Here is a 12102-nt window from a genome sequence, read left to right on the forward strand (position 1 = left end):
GGGTGCAGACCCCTCTTCTGTAAATGCTTCGTGCTAAGTTGGGAGTCCTCATACCCGGTGGGGAGGGGCAGAACTTCTCCCCAGCAGCCTCCAGGTGAGGTTGATTGTCCCTAGGCCTCCTGCCTCACTGCTCGTCCGCCTGAGCGCCAGCATTGGAAGTGTTATAGATTCTAATGACCTTTAAGGGTCCAGGAAAGAGATGTGCAGAGACGCTGTGGGGGCCGGTTTCACCCCGCCCCACATTTGTTCGGCCACCTTAGGCTGACCGTTTCTGCCAGCCTAGATGCTCTGACCAGTAGTCTGTGCTTTCTTCAATTAGGCCCCTGAATTAACGTACAAACAGCACCAGGTGTCAGAGCCCTGCCCGCTCAACTCCCAGACAGTCCAGGGTCAGTGGTGATCAAGGACCATGATGGCCACTGAGTCAACAGCCTTTTGAAGTAAACAGGAGTCCAGTCGGTCTTATTGGCCACCATCATCACGGTGTCTGTAGGCTTTTCTATGGTGACAGTGTGATATACAGTTCCCCCGCCAAGATTATTAGCTCCCCTCTGGGTGCAGTAAGTCCTGCAAGCAGTAGTCTACTCTTTTGGGACACACTATTGTTGTTTTCTGAGAGAAGCTCCAGGTCAAGTGATGGTCACACGAGTCGTCACGGGGGCCCGTTGCCCCCGGTTGTCTCTCGGGAGGTTGGAGTTGGAAGGCCTCCTCACTCGAGGTCGGTGTGCCCACGGAGCGAACCCTGCAACTTCAGGGCATGGTTGGTGGTTAGGATCACCACGTGGGGTCCTTTTCCCTTAGGAGGGAGCTGGCCTTGCGGGCTGCTGATATACAGGTTTTTAGATACCGCCAGTATCCTGGCAGCGGGCCAAGCCCTTGGTGACTGTAGCTTCTCCTACCTGGACGGCATACTTGAATTGTTCCAGTTCAAGTGGTCCCAGTTTTTGCACTAATACTCCAAGGGCGATTCACCTTCTACTGGGAATGTAAAGGTCAAAGTGTTTAGCTAAATTAGGGAGTTCCAGGGCCAGGGCCTGAATTAACTTCTCTTTCCATTCTTGAAAGGCCACTTCTGGATTCTATTCAAAAGGATCATCATCTTTTCCTCTCAATGTTTCATATAGAGGCCCAGCTAGTAGACTGTAGTTAGGGATCCAGAAGCAGCAAACCCTGGCCTCCCCAGGAACCCCTAAGCTGTCTTCTAGTTTTAGAAAGGGGTAAGGCTGCAAATGGCTTCTTCCCTTTCCTGGGATGGGCTTCTCCGACCTTCTGTGAGAATGAAGCCCAGGCAGGTCACCTTAGTCTGTGATATTTGAGCGTTTGTCTTGGACACCTTCTATCCTTTATTGGCTGGGTAGTTCAGAGACCTCCTTAGTAGGGCTGGCGATCAGAATGTCGTCTGCATATTGAAGGAGGGTTCACTTCTCCAGAGGTAGATCTTTTAGGTCTTTAGCTAAAGTTTCCACAAAGATGGTGGGGGAATTTTTGAACCCTTGTGGTAGGACGGCCCAGCAGGATTCTTTCTGTTGTATGTTGAGTCCTGCCAGTCAAAAGCTAAAGTTTCTTGTGACTCTGGGACTAATGGAATACAGAAGAAGGCATCTTTTAAGTCTAATACAGAATACCAGGTGCTGGTTGATAGTAGAATGACGAGCTTTGTGTAGGAATTAGGAAATACTGGATGTATATCCTTGGTGGCTTCACTGACTGTCCTGACACCCTTTACCAGGTACCCAGCAGCCCACGGGGCTCTCATGGGCAGGCCCCTCCCACGATACGGAGCTCACCTGGGCAGGTACCCCGGCAGGGCTGGGCACACAGGAACCGTGCACATAGCCCTCATTGCAGAGCACCGCCAGCTCACCTGTTGGTCAGAGCTGACCCAGAGCACCTCAGAGCAGGACTTGAACTAACAAACAGCAGCTCCGACAGGTCTGTGACCCTGGGCATCACTCTGTGTGGCCTCCCTCCACCTGGTCTTCCAGAGACTTCCACTGCACCCAGGGCACCAGGCCTCTGTCTCCAACCACCACCCACCCCTCCTCTCCCTGACTCCTGGGTTCCTCTCATTAGGAGAGGGTTTTCTTGAAGTTGTCTCCCACTCATGGGCCAGATAAAATGATTAGAAAACAAGCCAAAGCTGCAGCCCCTTGTCTATCCTGACTCTCAGGAGCCCACACCTGTTCCTTGGACCTGGCCGGTGCAGCAAGGCCCATTTTCTGCAACTGTGAGCCCCTGAGGGGCGAGGATTGGCTGACCTGGGCAGCCTGACCCGGCCGGCCAGCCCTCCCCAGGTGTGCCTGGGTTGAGGTCTATATAAACACCGCTCCAGGCAGCAAAAGCCCCTGCAGCTGTGCCTGACGCCATTTTCTCTGCCCCGTCAGCAGTCTCGGGGCTGGGCTGGTGGGAGGGAGTAGGGCCAACGGCTTTGTGGGTGGCCCGGTGTGAGTGGGGCTCTGCTGGACTTTCTGCAGGAGTTGCCAGTCTGCTACCTGCTAAAGAAGACTATGTGTCATCCATACCTGCTGTTGGAATTTCTCCCCGGGCAGAGGTGAGGAATGAAAAAACCAGTGGGGGCCGGGACAGGAGGGGTATCTCAGGCAGGGAAATGGAAAGCTTCCAGAAGTGCGCCCAGGGCCAGGACCATCCTGGCTGGCCTGCAGGCACCAAGTCGGCCGGCATGCTGTCGCTGGTGTGGCTCCATGGTCCTTCCTCTAGGCTTTCAAGTCCTTGTATATATTCAGGTGTTTTACCTGGGAAGGGTGGGAACAGTTCAGCAGCAACTGGCCTGGGGCTCAGCTCACGTTTACTCACAGATGCCTCGGCACGGTGCCCCAGCTTTGCAATGAGGACGCTTGTGGTGTGGGGGCTGCTGGCTGAATGGGAGACGATTCCCCACCACTGACCAACTTCAGAATTGTTTACCACTGGAGCAAGTGCCCTGATAGGGTTTTTCTCTGTGTAACTGGTGGGTTCTGTGTTTTTTTTTCTTTTTTTGTTTCAAGGTAAGTTTTTTTATTGTTTTTTTTTTTTTTTTTTTGCGGTACGCAGGCCTCTCACTGTCGTGGCCTCTCCCGTTGCGGAGCACAGGCTCCGGACGCGCAGGCTCAGCGGCCATGGCTCACGGGCCCAGCCACTCCGCAGCATGTGGGATCTTCCCGGACCGGTGCACAAACCCGTGACCCCTGCATCAGCAGGCGGACTCTCAACCACTGTGCCACAGGGGAAGCCCTCAAGGTAGGTTTTATTCCTTTTTTTTTTGTATTTGTAGACATAAGCATAGAAATAATTCATTCATATAAATACGTCTATGGGAAGGGAAGAACTTTTTCTTTTTTTAAATTTTTTTTATATTATTTATTTTTTTATACAGCAGTTTCTTATTAGTTATCTTTTATACATATTAATGTATATATGTTAATCCCAGGCTCTCAGTTCATCCCACCCCCCTCAGCCACTTTCCCCCCTTGGTGTCCATACGTTTTTTCTCTACATCTGTGTCTCTGTTTCTGCCCTGTAAACCTGTTCATCTGCACCATTTTTCTAGGTTCCACACACATGCGTTAATATGTGATATTTGTTTTTCTCTTTCTGAATTACTTCACTCTGTATGACAGTCTCTAGATCCATACACATCTCTACAAATGACCCAATTTTGCTCGTTTTTATGGCTGAGTAATATTCTATTGTATATATGTACCACAACTTCTTTATCCATTCGTCTGTCGATGGGCATTTAGGTTACTTCCATGACCTGGCTACTGTGAATAGTGCTGCAATGAATATTGTGGTGAATGTGTCTTTTTGAATTACAGTGTTCTCTGGGTATATGCGGGATTGCTGGGTCATATGGTAATTCTATTTTTAGTTTTTTAAGGAACCTCCATACTGTTCTTCATAGTGAATGTATCACTTTACATTCCCAACAACAGTGCAAGAGGGTTCCCTTTTCTCCACACCCTCTCCAGCATTTGTTGTTTGTAGATTTTCTGGTGATGCCCATTCTAACTGGTGTGAGGTGATACCTCATTGTAGTTTTTTTTTTAAAAATAAATTTATTTTATTTAATTTATTGTTTTTGGCTACATTGGGTCTTCGTTGCTGTGCGCGGGCCTTTCTCTAGTTGTGGCGAGTGGGGGCTACTCTTTGTTGTGGTGCGCGGCCTTCCCATTGCGATGGCTTCTCTTGTTGCGGAGCCTGGGCTCTAGGCGCACGGGCTTCAGTAGTTGTGGCTTGAGGGCTCTAGAGCACAGAGTCAGTAGTTATGGCACACGGGCTTAGGTGCTCCGTGGCATGTGGGATCTTCCCGGACCAGGGCTCGAACCCGTGTCCCCTGCATTGGCAGGCGGATTCCCAACCACTGCGCCACCAGGGAAGCCCCTCATTGTAGTTTTGATTTGCATTTCTCTAATAATTAATGATGTTGAGCAGCTTTTCATGTGCTTCTTGGCCATCTGTATGTCTTCTTTGGAGAAATGTCTATTAAGGTCTTCTGCCCATTTTTGGATTGGGTTTTTATTTTTTTTAATACTAAGCTGCATGAGCTGTTTATATATTTTGGAGATTAATCCTTTGTCCATTGATTCATTTGCAAATATTTTCTCCCATTCTGAGGGTTGCCTTTTCATCTTGTTTATCTTTTCCTTTGCTGTGCAAAAGCTTTTAAGTTTCATTAGGTCCCATTTGTTTATTTTTGTTTTTATTTCCATTACTCTAGGAGGTGGATCAAAAAATATCTTGCTGTGATTTATGTCAAAGAGTGTTCTTCCTATGTTTTCCTCTAAGAGTTTTATAGTGCCCCATCTTACATTTAGGTCTCGAATCCATTTTGAGTTTATTTTTGTGTATGGTGTTAGGAAGTGTTCTAATTTCATTCTTTTACATGTAGCTGTCCAGTTTTCCCAGCACCACTTATTGAAGAGACTGTCTTTTCTCCATTGTATATCCTTGCCTCTTTTATCATAGATTAGCTGACCATAGGTGCATGGGTTTATCTCTGGGCTTTCTATCTTGTTCCATTGATCTATATTTCTGTTTTTGTGCCAGTACCATATTGTCTTGATTACTGTAGCTTTGTAGTATACTCTGAAGTCAGGGAGTCTGATTCCTCCAGCTCTGCTTTTTCCCCCCAAGACTGCTTTGGTTATTTGGGGTCTTTTGTGTCTCCATACAAATTTTAAGATTTTTTGTTCTAGTTCTGTAAAAAATGCCATTGGTAATTTGATAGGGATTACATTGAATCTGTAGCTTGCTTTGGGTAGTATAGTCATTTTCACAATGTTGATTCTTCCAATCCAAGAACATGGTATATCTCTCCATCTGTTTGTACCATCTTTAATTTCTTTCATCAGTGTCGTATAGTTTTCTGCATACAGGTCTTTTGTCTCCCTAGGTAGGTTTATTCCAAGGTATTTTATTCTTTTTGTTGCAGTGGTAAATGGGAGTGTTTCCTTAATTTCTCTTTCAGATTTTTTATCATTAGTATATAGGAATACAATAGATTTCTGTGCATTAATTTTGTATCCTGCAACTTTACCAAATTCATTGATTAGCTCTAGTAGTTTTCTGGTAGCATCTTTAGGATTCTCTATGTATAGTATCATGTCATCTGCAAACAGTGACAGTTTTACTTCTTCTTTTCCAGTTTGTATTTCTTTTTCTTCTCTGATTGCCACAGCTAGGACTTCCAAAACTATCTTGAATAATAGAGGTGAGAGTGGACATTCTTGTCTTGTTCCTAATCTTAGAGGAAATGCTTTCAGTTTTTCATCATTGAGAATGATGTTGACTGTGGGTTTGTCGTATATGGCCTTTATTATGTTGAGGTAGGTTCCCTCTATGTCCACTTTCTGGAGAGTTTTTATCATAAATGGGTGTTGAATTTTGTCAAAAGCTTTTTCTGCATCTATTGAGATGATCTTCTGGTTTTTCTTCTTCAATTTTTTAATTTGGTGTAGCACACTGAATGATTTGCGTATATTGAAGAATCCTTGCATCCCTGGGGTAAATCCCACTTGATCATGGTGTATGATCCTTTTAATGTGTTGTCGGATTCTGTTTGCTAGTATTTTGTTGAGGATTTTTGCATCTATATTCATGAGTGATATGGTCCGTAATTTTCTTTTTTTGTAGTATCTTTGTCTGGTTTTGGTATCAGGGTGATGGTGGCCTCACAGAATGAGTTTGGGAGTGTTCCTTCCTCTGCACTTGTTTGGAAGAGTTTGAGAAGGATGGGTGTTAGCTCTTCTCTAAATGTTTGATAGAATTCACCTGTGAAGCCATCTGGTCCAGGACTTTTGTTTGTTGGAATATTTTTAATCACAGTTTCCATTTCATTACTTGTGATTGGTCTGTTCATATTTTCTATTTCTTCCTGGTTCAGTCTTGGAAGGTTATACCTTTCTAGGAATTTGTCCATTTCTTCCAGGTTGTCCATTTGATTGGCATAGAGTTGCTTGTAGTAGTTTCTTAGGATGATTTGTATTTCTGTGTTGTCTGTTGTAACTTCTCCTTTTTCATTTTTAACTTTATTGATTTGAGTCCTCTCACTCTTTTTCTTGATGAGTCTGGCTAATGGTTTATCAATTTTGTTTATCTTCTCAAAGAAGTAGCTTTTAGTTTTATTGACCTTTGCTATTGTTTTCTTTGTTTCTATTTCATTTATTTCTGCTCTGATTTTTATGATTTCTTTCCTTCTCCTAACTTTGGGGTTTTTTTTTCTTCTTTTTTCTCTAGTTCCTTTAGGTGTAAGGTTAGACTGTTTATTTGAGATTTTTGTTGTTTCTTGAGGTAGGCTTGTAGAGCTATAAACTTCCCTCTTAGAACTGCTTTTGCTGCATCCCATAGGTTTTGGATCGTCATGTTTTCATTGTCATTTGTCTCTAGGTATTTTTTGATTTCCTCTTTGATTTCTTCAGTGATCTCTTGGTTATTTAGTAACCTATTGTTTAGCCTCCATGTGTTTGTGTTTTTTACTTTTTTCCCTGTAATTAATTTCTAATATCATAGCGTTGTTTTCAGAAAAGATGCTTGATATGTTTTCAATTTTCTTAAATTTACTGAGGCTTCATTTGTGAGCCAAGATGTGATCTAAACTGGAGAATGTTCTATGCACACATGAGAAGTAATGTAATCTGCTATTTTTGGATGGAATGTCCTATAAATATCAATTAACTCTATCTGGTCTGTTGTGTCTTTTAAAGCTTCTGTTTCCTTATTTATTTTCATTTTGGATGATCTGTCCATTGGTGTAAGTGAGGTGTTAAATTCCCCCTCTATTATTGTGTTACTGACTATTTCTTCTTTTATAGCTGTTAGCAGTTGCCTTATGTATTGAGGTGCTCCTATGTTGGGTGCATATATACTTATAATTGTTAGATCTTCTTGGATTGATCCCTTGATCATTATGTAGTGTCCTTCCTTGTGTATTGTAACATTCTTTATTTTTAAGTATTTTATCTGATATGGGTATTGCTACACCAGCTTTCTTTTGATTTCAATTTGCATGGAATATCTTTTTCCATCCCCTCACTTTCAGTCTGTATGTGTCCCTACGTCTGAAGTAGATTTCTTGTAGACAGCATATATATGGGTCTTGTTTTTGTGTCCATTCAGCAAGCCTGTGTCTTTTGTTTGGAGTATGTAATCCATTCACGTTTAAGGTAATATCTATATGTATGTTCCTATTACCATTTTCTTAATTGTTATGGGTTTGTTTTTGTAGGTCCTTTTCCACTCTTATGTTTCCCACTTAGAGAAGTTCTTTTAGCATTTGTTGTAGAGCTGGTTTGGTGGTGCTGAACTCTCTTAGCTTTTGCTTGTCTGTAAAGCTTTTGATTTCTCCATCAAATCTGAATGAGATCCTTGCTGGGTAGAGTACTCTTGGTGTAGGTTCTTCCCTTTCATCACTTTAAATATATCATGCCACTCCCTACTGGCTTGTAGAGTTTCTGCTGAGAAATCAGCTGTTCCCTTGTCTTTTATTTGTCGTTTTTCCCTTGTTGCTTTCAATAATTTTTCATTGCCTTTAAACTTTGTCAATTTGATTTTTTTTTTTTTTCTGTACGCGGGCCCCTCACTGTTGTGGCCTCCCCCATTGCGGAGCACAGGCTCCGGACGCACAGGCTCAGGCTCAGCGGCCATGGCTCACGGGCCCAGCCGCTCCGCGGCATGTGGGATCTTCCCGGATCGGGGCACAAACCCACGTCCTCTGCATCAGCAGGCGGACTCTCAACCACTGCGCCACCAGGGAATCCCTGTCAATTTGATTATTATGTGTCTCAGCATGTTTCTCCTTGGGCTTATCATGCCTGGGTCTCTCTGTGCTTCCTGGACATTGGTGGCTATTTCCTTTCCCATGTTACAGAAGTTTTCGAAAATAATCTCTTCAAATATTTCCTCTGTTCCTTTCTCTCTCTTCTCTTTCTGGGACCCCTATAATGTGAATGTTGTTGTGTTTAATGTAGTCCAGAGGTCTCTTAGGCTGTCTTCATTTCTTTTCATTCTATTTTCTTTTTTCTGTTCCATGGGAGTGAATTCCACCATTCTGTCTCCAGGTCACTTATCCATTCTTCTGCCTCAGTTATTCTGCTATTGATTCCATCTAGTGTATTTTTCATTTCACTTATTGTATTGTTCATCTCTGTTTGCTTGTTCTTTAATTCTTCTAGGTGTTCCTTTTCTAATCCTTCTAGGTGTTTGTTAAACATTTCTTGCATCATCTCGATCTTTGCCCTCATTCTTTTTCCAAGGCCCTGGATCATTGTCACTATCATTGTTCTGAATTCTGAAAGGTTTCCCTCTTTTGAATTTTTCGGTCGATTTTAAACCCCAGGATTTTTTTGAGTGCAGGTGTCATTTACAGGCCTGCAAATATTGTTAATATTAAGTGACCAGTAGCACTGGGTTAAACTGCTATTGTGGGAAACGACCGCAAAGTGGCAGCATTTCTCCATTTCCAAATCTTGTTACTAGGGCAGTAGACCTTTCCTCAAAGTAGTGTTTCTAGGCTGTAAATTAGAATGGAATGTGCCAGGAAGAACCCCCGTAAGTTTATGTCTCAGTACTTCTTGTATGTTCTTTTAATTTATCTTTTCTAATCAGGGTAATGATTAGAATATCATTTGTTCTAAGTGTACAAAATCTGCTTCATTTGTACATTATATATATCTATTCATGTACATATCCTCTTCTCATGTAAATTAATACAGAGTGTTCAGTAGCCCTGCCTTCATATATGGTCGCTCTTTTTGATATATGTATTTAATATGTATAGGTATAGCTATGGTAACCCTAATCTTAATTTATCCATCCTACCACCTTTCATTTTAGATAACCACAGTTTGTTTTCTAAGTCTGTGAGTGTCTTCTCTGTGGAAATAAGTTCATTTGTGTCAGTTGTTATATAACACCTATAAGTGATATCATAAGATATTTGTCTTTTGCTTTCCGACTTACCTCATGTTCTGTGATTATCTCTAGGATCATCTATGGTGCTGCAAAGAGCAGTGTTTCCTTGTTTTCCACGGCTAATATTCCACTGTGCACATGGACCACTTCTTCTTTGTCCACTCATCTGTTGATGGCCATTTTGGTTGCTTCCATGTCTTGGCTTTTGTGCATATTGCTGCAGTGCAGCTTTGCCAGCCTGTGTCTTCTTGACTCTGGTCTTCGTATGTGAAAATCCCAGCAGTGAGCCTGCTGGATTGAATGGTACCTCAATTTTTACTTTGAAACGCAGTTCCTATCTGTTCTCATTATTAGCTCTTACCACTTTACATCTCACCAGCAGCTACAGGGTACACAGTTCTCTAAAACCTCTTCTGGATTTATTGTTTGTATTTTTTGCTGATGGTCATTCTGACTGGTGTGAGCTGATACCTTTTCATGGTTAGATTTGCATATGTCTAATAAGTCCTTATATTGAGCTTTTAGCCATTTTCTTTTCTTCTTTTTTTTTTTAAAGAGTGAGTACAGCTTACGTATTCAAATGGTTTCTTGACGTATGTGCCTTATTTTGAATTATTTTGGCCATTATGTCCCTCAACACATTTTCTTGGCAGGTCTCATTTATAGCCCTGCAGTCCTTGAGAATATGAAGTGACCTTTAGCACAGGTTTTACAGCTGATGTTGCCTCAAATGGCCCCAGGGTGCACCACTTCTACATTCCCAACTCTGGTTCCTAGGGAAACAGTACCTTTCTATAAGTAGTGTTCCTTGGTTGTAAATTAGAGTGGAATGTGCCAGGAAAAACCCCCATGAGTTTATGTCTCATTACTTCTTGTTGGTTTTCTTAATTTGATTTTTATTTGTTATCACAGCAAATTTGATTACAATGTTTTGTTTGTTCTGGGTGTGCAAGATGTGGTTCTTTTACATATATGCATATTATCTGTTCACCTTCGCATCCATTTCCCATGTGGGTTAGGACACAATGTTGAGTAGTCTTCTCTTGGTATTCCATAGGTCTTTGGTGCTTATATATTTCACATGTGTTGGTATATCTCTGTTTACCCCAATATCCTAATTTATCCAATCCACACACCTTTCATTTTGGTTAACCATATGTTTGTTGATTGAATCTTTCATTGCCTTGCTCTGTGAAAAATCTTCATTGGTATAAATTTTTAGGTAACACCAGTAAGTGAAATCATAGGATATGTGTCCTTTGCTTTCTAAGTTATTTCAACTTATGATTACATCTAGACTCAACTGTGGTGCTGCATACAGCATTGTTTTATTTTTTCCTTGGCTAATATTCCATCTGTACATGTACCAGTTCTTTTCCATTCATCTTTGGATGGACTTTTTGGTAGCTTCCATGTCTTGCCTATTGTCATACTGTTGCAGTGCAGTTTTGCCTGCCTGTGTCTTTCTAATTGTGTCTTCTTAGGTCATAGGCCCAGGAGTGTGCCTGCTGAATCATATGGTAGCTCAATTTGTACCTGTTCAAGCCACCTCTATTCTGTTTTCATTAGTGGCTATTACCAGTTTAGTGCCACTTAGAGATGAGGGTACGCATTTCTCCACAGCACCTTCAGCATTTTTTGTTTGAAGAGTTTTTGCTGATGGTCATCCTGACAGGTGTGAGCTGATACAGTTTTGTAGACTGGATTTGCATGTCTTTAATAATTCCTAATTATGAGCATTTTTCATCCCTTTTTTCTGTTGTTGTTTAAAAAAAAAGTGCGAGGAAAATATACCTCTTGAAATTATCTTCTTGAAAGGTTGTCCTCTTCTGAATTTTTTGGTCGATTTTCAACCCCAGGATTTTTTTGGAGGGCGTGTATTACTTACCATCTTGCAATTGTTTTAATATTTAGTGATGTTTAGCACTGGGTTTAAAACTGTTGTTGTGGGAAAAAGCCAAACAGCGGCAGCGTTTCTCCATTCCCAAATCTAGTTACTAGGATAACAGAGCTTTCGTGGAAGTCGTGTTCCTAGGTTGTAAATTAGAATGGAATGTGCCAGTAAAAAACCCCATAACTTTATGTCTCAGTACATCTTATTTATTGTTATAATTTAAATTTTTTAATCAAGGTAATGATTAGAATATTATTTGTTCTAGGTGTACACAATCTGATTCATTTGTACATTATATATATATATATATACACACACACACACATACATATATATATTCATGTACAGATACTTTTCCCATGTAAATGAATACAGAGTGTTCAGTAGACCTCCCTTCGTATATGGTCGGTCTCTTTGATATATGTATTTAATATGTATTGCTATACCTATGGCAACCCTAATCTTAATTTGTCCATTGCTCCCAATTTTCCCTTTAGCTGTTTTCCCATAGCTGTTTTCTAAGTCCGTGAGTGTCTTTCTCTGAGGAAATAAGTTCATTTGTGTCTGTTGTTAGATAATGCCTAGAAGTGGTATCATAAGATATTTGTCTTTTGCTTTCCGACTTACCTCATGTTCTGTGATTATCTCTAGGATCATCCATGGTGCTGCAAAGAGCAGTGTTTCCTAGTTTTCCACGGCTAATATTCCACTGTGCACATGGACCACTTCTTTGTCCACTCATCTGTTGATGGCCATTTTGGTTGCTTCCATGTCTTGGCTTTTGTGCATATGGCTGCAGT

The sequence above is a fragment of the Orcinus orca genome, chromosome 1 (genome assembly GCF_937001465.1).
Source record: "Orcinus orca chromosome 1, mOrcOrc1.1, whole genome shotgun sequence".
Classification (NCBI taxonomy): domain Eukaryota; kingdom Metazoa; phylum Chordata; class Mammalia; order Artiodactyla; family Delphinidae; genus Orcinus; species Orcinus orca.